This window comes from Nipponia nippon, unplaced genomic scaffold, assembly GCF_047370975.1.
Source record: "Nipponia nippon isolate SJK-2023a ecotype South Korea unplaced genomic scaffold, ASM4737097v1 scaffold_7, whole genome shotgun sequence".
Classification (NCBI taxonomy): domain Eukaryota; kingdom Metazoa; phylum Chordata; class Aves; order Pelecaniformes; family Threskiornithidae; genus Nipponia; species Nipponia nippon.
The window spans coordinates 16,581,122-16,594,991 of record NW_028262391.1 but is presented as its reverse complement, the minus strand read 5'-3'; the positions used below and the strand labels follow the sequence as shown (position 1 = coordinate 16,594,991).

Sequence of the window (13,870 nt, the reverse complement as noted above, 5' to 3'; positions counted from 1 at the left end):
TTTTTTTGGGGTGGGGGTGTTTGGTTTTTTGTTTTGTTAGGGGTTTTTTTTGGGGGGTGGGGTTTTGTTGGTTTGGTTTATTTTGCGTGGTTGGTTTTTAAATCACCTATAAAACCTTGTTCTCATGAAAATACAGCACATTCAGAGCCTGTGAGCACTGCTGGAGAGCACTGCCTCACACACATTCTGGTTTCCTAGCAGTTCTGAAACAGCTGCATGAAATGATTAGTCCAAAATACTGAATTCAACCCCAGCTCCAAATATTTCAATTTGAATAATTTTAAACAGGTTTTAGGATAAAAGCAGAGGAAGTGTGTCCATGAAAAGGTTGATTTATGTAAGCAGACCAAAGTGATTTAAGCAAACATAAGTCAAGAAAGGAGCACTGGGCAAGACTTGAATGCATCTTGCACCAAACCATGTACCAAACCTTCTCTTTGGTCATGAAGAAGTTTTGAAACTGGTCTCTCACCTCTGAGTGAATTTACCCTAATTAGTGAGCACTCTGAGGGAATTTTTTTAAGTCTATGCGAAAGCTATTCTGCTCCAAGTAAATATCCTTTAATATTCGTTAGGTTTGAGTGTGAGAGAGAATGACTTTATAGCTCTGTGGCAAGAACACTCCAGAGGCAGAGATACCAAAGTTCAATGCTTTGTATTTGACTTGTTCACTTGCTTTGTTCACTGTGTATTGGAAACGAAGACATTTTATGCCCCTTTTCTGCTTACTTTAGTAAAAAGTACTGTGCTTAATCTATTTTGGGAAGCTGAAGTGGATTTTACCTGATTTTATTTTTATTTTGGCTTGAAACTGTTTGCCAAGTTCTACTGAAATTCACAAACTATCTCAACTCAATTAAACACAGACTCAACGGTAAGAGCATAGCATCTTGCCCTTCCTTACATGTAACCAAATCCCTCTGAACACTTTTCAGGCTGAAAACAAACAGTAGACATTCTTCCTGGGAAGTCATAAGCTTTCACAAGACTAACCAAACTGCAACTGCTCAGCAGCCTCTAACAATTAGATCTAGTGCTGGTCTCTAATGAAATTATACCCATTTAACCCAGTGATAAAATGAGATAAAGTACTCAAACAATATACACTGGTATATTAATAAGATTATTTCTGTCTTCTAGTACATTGAATGACACAAGTTTTGGATGCAAATGCAATTAACACTCGATGACAATGCAGAATTTCTTTGCTGGCCTTGAAAAATTCATTAAGTATAATTAGAACAATTGTGCTTTGCTGTAGAAGAGAAACTTGAACTTCTCACATACGTACCTCTCCTTTTCCCTTTCTCTACACTGAAAAACTTCTAAATTGGAATAAAGTGTACTGGAAAGTCAGAGTATCAGAAAACACTGAGTATATTTTAGGTGCTTTTCCTTCTGTAAAAGTGACTTAAATTGAAATCAACATTTGTATCAACAGTCACATCAACAATCTGATCTCCTGTCAAGGCACTAAGTAAGATCTGGACAGCCCTAGCTATGTCCACATTAGCCAACAGTGAAGTGCAACAGCAGTAGACCTGTAGAAAGAAAAGTCAGGCACTGAGAACTCACCCACACTTGGTGGCTCTGGGTTTTGCTTTGGCTCTAGTGTGGCTCTTTAGTTGAGCATGGTTGGTGGCTCTTGGTGTGCTCCTGAAGCACATCTTCCAATTTGGTCCCACCCAACGGGAGTCAGTCTGCACACTCCAGGACTGCTCCATAACTACACTCAAGCACAGCAAGTGAGGATGACCAGGAGATTCCCTTAAAAAACTCTACATAAACTAAATCACTACCATGGACATACCCAGCTGACCACAGTATTTGCTGTCGGATGACACCATCCATCCATGAAAGACGTTTCATTAAGGTGCAATAAATTTGCTAGTTCCATCTCTGGAAAATATAAGTCAACATTACTAAATTACTCTAGTAGGCTACCGGAGTGACTGTTTACGAGTTAATCCCTACTAACACAGGTCCAGCGACCCAGAGGTGAACAGTTTTGTGCTCATTCAGAGCACATGAGGTGAGCAGGCCTGACACTCCCATGAGGGCTACAGCCAAGATTATCAGCTGATCTCCTCTGCACTTTCAGAAAGTCACCATTCGATATTCTAATTCTAAATTCAAACCAAATAAAACATTTTTCACTTTTTGAGGGAAGAAAAAGAAGAGAAATGGATAAGACATCCACAAGATTTAATGACATAATGGTAACTCTATTAGGACATCAAAATTAATTTCAGTTTCCCTGAGGTATCTTATTTTAATTAACAAATCCATGATCCTGCTCTATTAATTAGCATACTGAAAGAATAATAAGTTTCAGATGAGCTTAATTCTAATAAAGCTTTTCATCCCCTAAAAAAAATAATAAAAGGAATTAAGGATCTCAATCCAATTTGTTTTCTACATTTAGTAGCAACGTTTAGAAATTCTACCCGATACTATAGCACAACTATTAGTCTTAATTTGAAAATGTTTTGGTTTTGCACTTATTGCATTTCAGACATTCTACCTATCAAAGAGATGGCAGTGGCCCACTAAGAAAAGTAATTCTTGCAGGATACCAGGTAATTTCATTTTTCATATTATTTCCTACTATCAAAACTGATAACCAATAGGGACAACACATGGATTTTTTTAAATCCTTATCCAGTGCTGAATTTCCAACAAACCTGCACAACAGCAGTTACCCATTAGCATCCCAACTGGGTCAAATAAAATTCTAGGAATTTATGTGGAACACCAAGCTGTACAGTAGGTGTTTTGTGCCTCAGTTTACCTGGACCATTCAGTGGTCACTGAGTGGCTGCTATGCTACTGATCAAATCACACATTTTTATAGACACGCTAATTCATTAGTGTGCTCAAGGCAGATCTGAAAAACTGATTCTTTTTTCCAAAGTTTGTTTTATGTTCCTCTCTCCTTTTATCACAGTTCACTTACTAGTGAAAAATCACAGCAAGTTTTTTCCATTTGTTTTTATTCCCAGAAGCAACAAATTTGTACTTTAGATTCCTGCAAAGCACTTTGCAGATTCCATGTTACATGAAATAAAAGGAAAGAAGAAAAATATTAGCAAACCGCCAAAGGCTGAGGTTAGCAAAATAAGCTAAGGAGAAAACTTCTGCATAGATGAAAATGCTCATAATTTCAGATCTACTTATCCTGTAAAGACAGCCTGCTTCTTTGACCTAGCACTGTCTGTAAAACAAACCACAGCGGAAGAGGACACTAGGAAGTTACACCTGCACAACTTTTTTAAACAGTATATCTTAACAACATTTTGCTTATATATTTCAGACCAGCAGGTTGAATATTTTCAATGCTTTACTGAAGAACAAAAGTCAAAACTGTTACTATATAACAGAAAACAACAGCATTAATAGAACAGGTAGAAAGAGTTGCACAATTTAAAACTATGGGTTATAATGGAAAATGCATGTGAACTTCACTAATACTTCTGCCAGCTCTGCTGCTGCACAGTCCCTCTTCTCTTCCAGCAGTCATGGAGGGGGGCATGGCAGGAACTGGCCTGCACCCATAACATGATGCTCTGATAGTTAAACCTGGTCCTGCTGTCTCCCCATCTCAGCTCCCTTGGGTTTGACCTGGGCTGTTGTATATCCCATGGGATCCCTAACTGACAACGTGGTGCTACATTGCCTCTGATGCACACAGGAAAATGACAGATATTGTCGCTAAAGTTAGTAAGAGCATGGAGAGTCCATTATCACAGACAGCAACTTTTTGCAAGAATATCTAAAGACCTTATCTATGTCTGCTTTACTTTTATTTTCAACTTCTTTCCATCTCAATGTGGTACATTGAGGAAGCCTAATTAGCAAGGCCCTCTCATATCTGTGTTTTTTACTCAAACATCTAATAGCAATCATTCATTGTGTTTATTTTCAACTCTCTGTGTTCCAGGCACATTAAAGGAGGAGGATGTTTCTCAGCAAAATGATTAACACACTATCACCTCACCATTTGTCTTTTCTAAAAGCTTTGTGATGCGTTTGGTAGCTTACTCGGAAGAAACACAACAGTTAACAGAAATAAAATTTTTCTCAAGAAAATAGGGCAATCCTTTCAGAGATTCATTGCTCAAATAATTTATCTTCTCAGAGCAACCTTAATCATGGAAGACAGACCGTGGAGGCAGGGAACATCCTTGCTCTATGTTTGTGAATGAGGGTTCCAACATTTCAGGATTGAGATTTTTGCTATAGTGAGGATTGGCACAGATGGAACCATTCATTTTCTAAAAAAAAAAATAGAATATTTCCATAACGGGAGTCATAAATTAATGTTTAATAATAGACTAAATAGCATCTTAATTACCCTGTGCTTGCTAAATCTTATACTTATTGCATATCAGGTAAAAGTACAGAACTCCAGGTTCCAGATTTGTTCAAAAGAGTGGGAAGTTAAAAGAAGATTCCCCCCCTGCTAAATGCACACACTATTTTCATGTGCTAATTATACTAATTTCCTCTAATACTTACAGTTTAAATAGAGTAGACACAGACAGGGGAAGAGTTAGTACACCAAACCCAGAAAATTTAATGAATTATAGCAGCAAGAAATGAGAATAATCAAATATTGGACGAAATTCTGCTCTCATTTACTCCAGCATAATAGTTTATTCTAGTGACTGGTATGTGAATGTGGCCTCTTCTATATTTTTTTTATACAAAGAATTATACATTTTATAGACTCCAACATTTGGTTAATGGTTACTAAATCTGGCATTTACAGAGACATTAGGAAAGATGGTATTTATTTGCAATTTTATTTCCCTCACAGTGAAACGTGGAATCCATACAGCTGTACAATGAAGATGATTAGAATTGCTAGAAATGAAGGCCTCCTGGGAAAAAAAAAATATCAATAGCATAGTTTAACTACATGAACCATAATTGCATTATTAGCTCTGCTGTGCACTACCACAGGAAAGCTAATGACATGATTCTGAAGAAGCTTTATAGATTATGGAAAACTATATAACCTCTTGCGCTCCCATTGACAACACAACTCATTTGAGATCCCTGCCATTATGGGAAGGAAAACTGCCTCATTTTTCATGAACCTTGTGAATACGTCTTTTCATGGATTTTAAATATTAACTGTATATATGCCCACAGACCAGTAGCTGGAATAACAAATAATCATTTGTTTAACCCTAGCTGTGGCAAATTTAGCAATGAATTGTGTTTTCCATCCCAGTCCAACAAATAAACTGACTTTTGCAGCAGGGGCGAGGAAGAAGAGGCACTCCCCACTCCAGACACACGCTGGCTGTGTCTGAGAGGTAGCAAGAGGATTACTATCATAAACTGTCAGTGAAATGAAATGTCTATTTTTTTCAGAGTTATAAGTGTACTTACTGCTAAATCAATCTGCCTACAGTTTACTAGCGCGATTCCAGCTTAAAAGCAGAAGACCAAAATAATTTTCATTACATTCTGACAACATGCAATAGTTATTCCCAGTGAGTCATTCCCGTTTTGTCCCTGTATTTTCCCCTCCCACCCAGTCCCCAGGTTGCAAAGATGTAAATATATGAAAACCATGACTTTTTCCGTAGTTACTGAAAATAGAAGAAATACATAATCAAGATTATTAAGTCTTGAAACACAAAACGATCCAAGACACAATCCTAAAACGTTGGGCCTGGAAGACATCTCACCTTCTCCACCACATTACACCTACCTTGCTTCAATAGCCAACTTGCACACGTTTGCTCTTTGGCTTCTTGGTGACCTGCAGCAGCCAATATATGTTTGTTCGTACTTTATGTATGCACTCAAAGGCACCTGTGGGTCTGCCCTGATTGCTGCCAGTTCACCACCACACAAAGAGCAGCAACTTCTTTTTTTCACTGGGAAGGTTTAAAAGTGAGTTTGTGGGCTCCATAGGAACTGAAAGAGAACTGACCCCAGGGTGTTCCCCGACCCACAGCTCAAAGGCGGGCATAATTCATTTCATCTGTTTTAGGTCTTAGATCACTTCACCGCACTGCGCGGAGCAACCCTTTGTGGTTCCTAAGCAGGTTCAGAGCAGGGCAGCCTGGCTTGTCAGTGCTTTCAGATCACAGCACTTGGCAAGCAGGCAGGTTTGCTCCCTCTCCCGGGTACAGTAGCGCTCCTGCCCTCATTGGCACCACGAGGCCGTAAAGGAACCCACAGTACAAGGTGGAAGACTTGCCTCTAAACTGGATGTGGATAAGCAGGACAAAAACCTCTGAATGGAAAAAGAGCGCTAATTTACCAGGAAAATGTCCTATCGTTATTTACACATTATCTTCTGTGCAACTTACTGCTGAGGAGACTTACCGCTCTGCAAACCTATTAATGCATTGTGCCCGCTTCTGCTTGAGAGGGTTAGCATACTGAAGGAAGCACTAACATGCCAAATGAAATCGTATAACAAGGGAATGCCTAAACAGACATACAATTGTGATCTACACAAGATATGGTGGATAAGTCTTATTTGCAGAAGTTATTGGTAAACAGTGTTGTATGCATGTCTGGAGCTTTTTTAACTGGGTCCTGAGGAAACGTGCATGTTTCCAGTTTTATAGTTTCTACTGTCAAATTCTGCTGGGTTCACTTATGTGCGGTAAAATGTTGCCATCAAGTGGCCATTTATTCAATTACAGAGCACCTCTCCCCTCTGGGGCAGGCTGCTTGCCTTTCCTTAGGCGATGGCTTCCTATGCCTGGTATGTAAATGCATTAACTCCACTGATACTAGGTATGCAATTACATTACTCAGAACCACTTTTGATCCCAATTGCTTTGAATCTCCAGAAAGGAGGAGGAGATTAAGGGCATCTAAATTAGCAGCATCTGACCTCTTTTTTAAGAAAAGCCAGCCAGATATTTTTCCCCTGTAGCTGAGGAGCATAACATGTAATTCTAATTCTAAGAGAAAGTACATAGGGAAGCATTCATCTTAATGCTATTGTACATACTTCCTTACAAACCATAGGGGGCATTATATTACCATGGTTTGTTCTTCTAATTTATCAGTTTAGAATGATGCTCTGTTATTGTCATATTCATCAAGCTCTAAAAAGCCCTATATTTATACCAACTCAAGAAATAAATGCAGAAAACTACGTTCTACATTTTCTGCTTTTTCAAAAGTCCTTTTCAGGACATCCAAAACGTGGGATATGCACTGTTTTTTGTTATCTGCAACTTAATTTAGATCCATTTACATAATCTGAAATGTACAGATTAATCGGTGAAGTACCAAAAATCTGTTGTTGAGTGAACATACAAAGAAAGCAAGGGTATAACCTTTGGGAAGAGATGAGAAAAGCAATATAACTTTAGAGTCCTGGGCTCTGCATAGCATGAGAGTATTCCCCCATTGTTGACTTGAAAAGAAATGCAACGGCAGGCACGATGGGAGAGGGCAGGATGGCTCTGGTCCAGCTCTGGTCCACCTGTGCCTTCACACAGCACATCAGGCACACACAGGAGAACCTGAAATCTGCAGTAGCCGGCCAAATTACTTTGGCTTTGTCAGCAAGTCTCAGCCAGTCTCCCGGTTCCCTGCGATGTTGCATGTAAGTACCCACCGCACGGCCAACAAAAGCCCCGGGGACTGACGGCAGGGTCGCGCCCTGGGTGCCACCACGCAGGAGCCTTTGGGCGGAGTCACACATTTGTTTCTACAACTGCAGCGATTTAAAACGTCAGTATCCCTGTTCACCTCTCATATGGCTGCATAACTGCCAATGTGAGGACAGGTCTGTAAAATGGTGGTTTCCTTCAACCTTTTTTGAGTCTGCACTCCAGTTTACTAGCACAGCTCACACGGCCGGGTGCCAGGTGGCTGCAAAGGGAGGGTTAATGTGCTAATTGTTGAAGCTGCTTCCAAAGCCCAGTTTAATAATCTTTGCATGCTTTCTGCAGAAAGAAGGTTTGAGGATCTTGTAAACCACAGAATTAAAGGCAATTTCAAAATTAGCTCACAATTTTTGTTTACGGGAATTATCTTTAAGGCAGCAAGAAGAAAGCCTTTCAAACATGAAATTCACTGTGACTTAGCCCAAATTTAGGTAAAAAAGCTGGTACTAATTAACAACCTTGGTGTTGAATCTAAACTTATTTTAAACTTTAGTCTAACAGGAAAAGGTTAATTGAAGAATAGATCCCCATCTTATGTAACTGACTTTCTTCAGGTTAAGAAATATAGAAAAAATTAAAATGGGCAGATTTTGTAGATTGCTTTAGCAATAAATATTTATACCACTTCAGAATGAATGCTACCTCTAGAGGATGAGATTTGATACCCTGTATGGCACCCAGAGATCTCCACAGTTCCTTGTTCAAATAGAGACTTGCAGAAACAAAATACAGGAGAAATGGACAAAATCAAAAGTACCAGACTGTAAAATGGCAACTGAGGCTTGGGTTCAGGGCAGGGGGGGAAATATTTTTATTAACAATCTTTAGGAAAATTCAAGTTTTTGTATTCATGAACTCACTGCTAATTATGGACTGGCATCCTGAGGAGAGAAAAAGGAGACTATAATGAGAAAGGCAGAAACATTTTGTAGTAAAATACGCTTTTCTGAACAACTCTAAAGAACAAACTAACCATTTGCTACTAAGATGGTTCCCCCAGCTGAGAACTGTACTCTATTTTTTTACTTTTGAAAATGTTGGCTTTGCTTCATACGATCCAGTTCCTCTCCCATTCCTTTTACTACAAAGATCCCTCAAATGCATAAAGGATGCACTGATACTTTTTGGTTTATCTCCCACATCGCGCTTCAGCCACCAAATGCTTTCAAGCTTCTGCTGAAGAAAATAAAGCCAGCTGCATCTTTCTGACAGTCAACACTGCCTAATATATCTCATAAAGGTAAGGTGTGACTGCTTACGGACTTATCCCCGTAGTTTTTGCTATCTCACAATACAAATATCTAATACAATACTGAAAATGCAGCAGAAGACAACCTCTGGTACAGGAAGAGTGCCAGCTCCAGGAGCATCAGAAAAGTGGTGGTTGTATTGCACAGAGATGTAAGTGATTGAACAAGGAGAGAGTTCAGTGCTCTTGACACCTACAAAAACATTATCAAGAGAAAGAAAGGGATCTGGGGCCATCTAATTCTATAATATTAGAAGAATACTTGCATAATTACAGAGCTACAGTGACAGCTGCTTACAATGTCTGCTATCACACGCTGCAGGTGGTAATTTATCCATAGGTTTCCCATTCATCTGAATGGAAAATGGCAGGGGGTGGCCTCTTGGCATCCCACATAATGGCAGACACTTTAAGCAACTACCATGCGCTAGGTCCCCATTTTAATTTTGGGGAAAGGATATGGACTCGCCTATTGCTAAGTGCCAATTTTAGGGCTGTATTCTTTGTTGTCAGAGATGTCACAGGACAAATAAGAGACAAGCAGGGAACTCAAGTAAAGTTCCTAGGACTGTTTATTGCAGACCTGATTTCTGGAAATTTCCTTTAAGATACATTCTCTATTGAGAACATTTTACAGGGGACTGTAAAGGAGAGCTGTGCCATTTAAAACTCAGTTGTCTTCACACTTGCTGGTATTTTAGAGTCCTGTTGGTAGTTTGAAATAATAATATATATATCTATAAAAGCCTTCTTTGTTATTTTATTTATACCTCAATTATATCACTTCTAAAAATACAGTTTGGAAAGAAGGGCATATCTCAGTGCATATCCTTTCACCTCCTTCATGCATATGAGTATACAAAATTCACCTCAGGGTCAGAAATCAAATGGTTATTATGGCTTCAGAAGGAACATCACACATGCAGTGCTCTGTGGTGTCTCACAATACAGTCTCTTCATCTCTTCAGTTACCATCCACTCTTTATTAATAAGCAGTGAGCTCAAAACAGAGCAAAGCTTTAATCCTGTACTTCTTTGGAGCAGGACGGTGTGCTATCCTCACTTGATTACAGCCTTCTCTTAGTGGTATCCACATACCATATACTTACAGCAGTATTTGCTTTATATTTGTTTCCATTTAAGAGTATATGTTTTCATGTTTTCCATAGTGTATTTTAATCACTTGTTGAGCAATGCTATTGCAGACTTACTGCTTTGGTCTTACCACCATGCTTGGTGAGCTGCCAGAGCTTCCAGCAATAACAAAAGCCAGTTGCAGCCATGCCGATTATTCTCGATGCCGTTAGGAAAAGCTGGCACACTCACTTTGTCACTTTTGCAGCTGGGTGGCATTTATGAGGTGTTTCATGTTCTCACAGCACTAGCTTGCATCACAGAAAAGCACAAAACTATAATTTTAATTGGAGTAATCATAGGTATCATTCTTGCCACTGTATATTACATTAAGTTAATGAACTTTGGGAGATACACTTGAATACATCATTGCGATCAGCCCAATTCATTATAAACTCTATGCCTCATTTACATGGGTTCCTAGTTTGTTTTACTGGGAATGGGGAATACGCATCCTCTGCAATCAGCTCAACTTTTTTTCTCCCACACGCAAATTATTACTTCTGAGAGACAGGCTGAAGGGATAGAGGAAACAAAACAAGCATAAAAGGAACATATACTCACCCTAAACTGGTACTGTATTCAAGATTGGACTGCTAAATATGAAGGAGGCATAAGATAAGGTTTTGGAAAGCTGTACTTTTTTTTTTGTCCTTTTATTTACATATTTGTCATGAGGACAGTGAGGCAGCTTTTCCTACCATCCACCAGTACTCTCCTCTGGAACTGTGCTCTCCAGCAGACTGCATGTAGGATCCCACCTTGCAGCTTTTGGTTCTTGTTTCCCTGCCCCCCTTCTCCTTAAAACTCAACTTGATTTAAAAAGAAAATAATCGCAGCTGGTTTAGACTTAAAATTAGCTTAAAGGAAAAAGGAACATCTCAAAAAGAAAAAAACTACAGACAAGTCACTCTTCACTACAGCTTTCTCTGAACAGTCCTGTCCAACAGTTGACTAAGGAACTCTCCCATCTATACTCCCTTCTCATTTTACTTGCTGTGCCATATAAACAACATGTTATTTCTGAACCAGAACACACTTGTGCATTTTTGTGTGACATATCTGAGACTGGTATTGATAGAGACCTCTTCAGAGCTCTGTAAGGCCATTTCAGAGACAGAAGCAATGCTTTCTATATCTGCTGCTTTTCCTTGGAGTTGTCAACCAGGCCACCTAGAAACTCTTCTGCTCTATCATATCTCATGTTTCTTTATGTCACACATTTGTCTTTTTTTATGAAGCTAGAAAGTACCAAAGATTTTGCAGCTTTCATAATTTCTATAAGTGTTTATTAAATGTAGGCATTTACAAAATACAAGTGTGTTGTAGCTTACAGCTCCAAGGGGAGATTTTTTTCAGCAGAACAATTCTGGGAAAAGGGAAATAGACATGTACAAGGCATGAAAACCTCAGATAATTCCAAGTGCTCTTTCATCAGAAAGCCTGACTCAAGTCCATCGCATCACAGAATTAGCAACTAGCTGTAGCCATCATGCCCATGCACTACTCCTTGGTAAGATTGTCTGTGAAAATGAGTAGAACATGATGATGACCTGCATCTACTAACTAGCTCACATGTAACTGAAGCTAACAACTGTAAATCAGCCAATGAAGTATTTTCTTTCCAAAACCAAGGATATTTTTTCTAGTTTGGTCAACGCTTCTACAAACATTAAAGAACACATTCACTTTTTTTTTTTTTCCTAAAAATGCAAAGAAGGGAAGTTAAAAGTGTTGTCTTATGATTTGCACATGCTCGTGTTATAGCTCTTTCTCCTCAGGAGCCATTAACACATGAAAGAATAGACAATTATAACTGAAAGCATCAAAATTCCTATTATGGAATGGGTCACATCATCCTGTTTTAAGGATGAACAAAAACTGCAAAACCCAGAAGCATTAAATGACTTTGAGCTCTTATCCTAACTCTCAAGTTATATGAAAGCTGAAAAATTGTCATGTAATGGGAGAAAAATACCTTCTGTGGAGAAAGGAGTGCATCCTTAGGAAAGAGAGCACAACCTGTAACACTATAGTTTTGAAGACAGCATGTACCCATGTCTATGCAGGGTATCCAAGGATTGATGCAGGGAGTGAGTGCTATGCAGAGCATGCCTTACGCCAGCCCTGTCATACTAAGACCAGAAGCATAGTTAGGATTGCTTATTATCAGTAGAATTAGAGCTCCCTTTTAAGCATCTTAGACTTTAAGTCTTATCTTCCCACTAGTTATTTCTGGTACACTTTTTGCCTGGAAATCTAAGTGCTAGATTGGGTCTGTTGACTATTCTCTTTCCAGACAACTGCTTACACCAGAGCTGTACGTTTTTGATAATCACCTAGCAAAGAGGGAGGGAACAGAGATCGCAAAAGCAGCAAGTATTTGCTTTTATATTGTTTTTACCTGTAGAAGCTGTGGTACTCTAAAAATACAGGTCATGAATAAATACAAGCAAAACACTAGAGATACCGTGACAATACCTAAATCTCAGTTGCTGTCAAATGCTCCGTCATCCTGAAGGTGACCCAAACAGACAGTCTTGTAGGGTGGAGATTTCAGCATATCTTGACTTCTGTTAATCTTGCCAGTAAGGCAGCATCAGCTTTTGTATTCTCAAAAAATGGTTATCTATCTGCCCACTCTTGCCCCCTTTGCACAGTAATCAGAAGATGAGAATATTACTTGGTTATAAGACAGTGGGTGGATAATTGTAAAGAAAATATTAAAATGGATGATGTGAATAATTAAAACCACTTTTCTATCTACTGGAGGAACAGAAACCACAAAGATGAAAGTGAGGTTGCTTGTTTTATGAGTTGCCTAGCCAATCAATACCATCCGTCAGCAGCAACTGTATAAACACATCCCCTCAGCAAAGCCTTTGTAGAGCCACCTGCACCCTGATCCAGACTGAACCTCAGTGACATTTCAAACATTCTCATGAGAAGTTTTCTTCATTCAGTGAATACAACACACTGCATGGCTGAGCAAATTACTGGAACATATGCAGTGGTTGTTTAGGATTTTCAAGCAGCAGTGTTAAGTTGTTGAGTTTTTTTTACCAGTGCTTTATTTTAACATTTAAAACCCCCATATTCATTTCCGTCCATGTTCCAACCGGATTTGTCAAAAACTTTTGCATACTTTGCAGTTTAAGTCACAACAGGCTAATTCCCCAACCACTGTAAATCAGTTTAGCTGCACTGAACTCAGTGGAGAGAGGTGGATTCAATCTAGCTGAGGATTTAGGCTATTGCATTTTAAAGTTAAAAAAAGAAGCATCTTGAGCAGTTATTTATTATTGAGCTATCGGGTTTGTTTATTTTTTGCAATGTTTGACAGTCATAAGAATGAATTGTCATTGCAGGAAGCAGGGGGTTATACATACAATTCTCATTAACAGTGGTATTTTTCTTGGGATTTTGCAATGCCAATGCCATCTAATCAGTCCTAACTTTCATGCTTCTGCATGCACAAACCAGAAGGGATAGGACTTAAGGAAGGTGAAGTAAAATTACTATGCAAAAAAAAAAAAAAAAAAAGAAAAACCACAAAAACACCCCACCACCTGATTTCATCACTGAACTTCACAATCCCCAAGCAATGTGAACCACAATACTTAACAACATTTCATACAGAATTCAAGGCAGTCATTACCTTATCCAGTCTGCTCCAAGTCTCCAGGTTTGCCCTATGGAGTCTTCCCTTTAATATAGACTTTGATATAAAACGTCTATCTTGAAAATCTGTTTAAAAGTCTATCTTTATATTAAAGTTAAACTTCTGCCAAAAGAAAATTTATTTATTTAAGATAGTATTTAGTTTTCTGTT

At 38.8% G+C, this 13,870-nt stretch overlaps 1 protein-coding gene across 1 annotated transcript in view; it reads right to left on the bottom strand.

The window, feature by feature from the left end:
* Nucleotides 1-13,870, bottom strand: part of LOC104015746 (phospholipid scramblase family member 5) — an 80,221-nt gene that overhangs the window by 16,872 nt on the left and 49,479 nt on the right. The window lies entirely within an intron of this gene.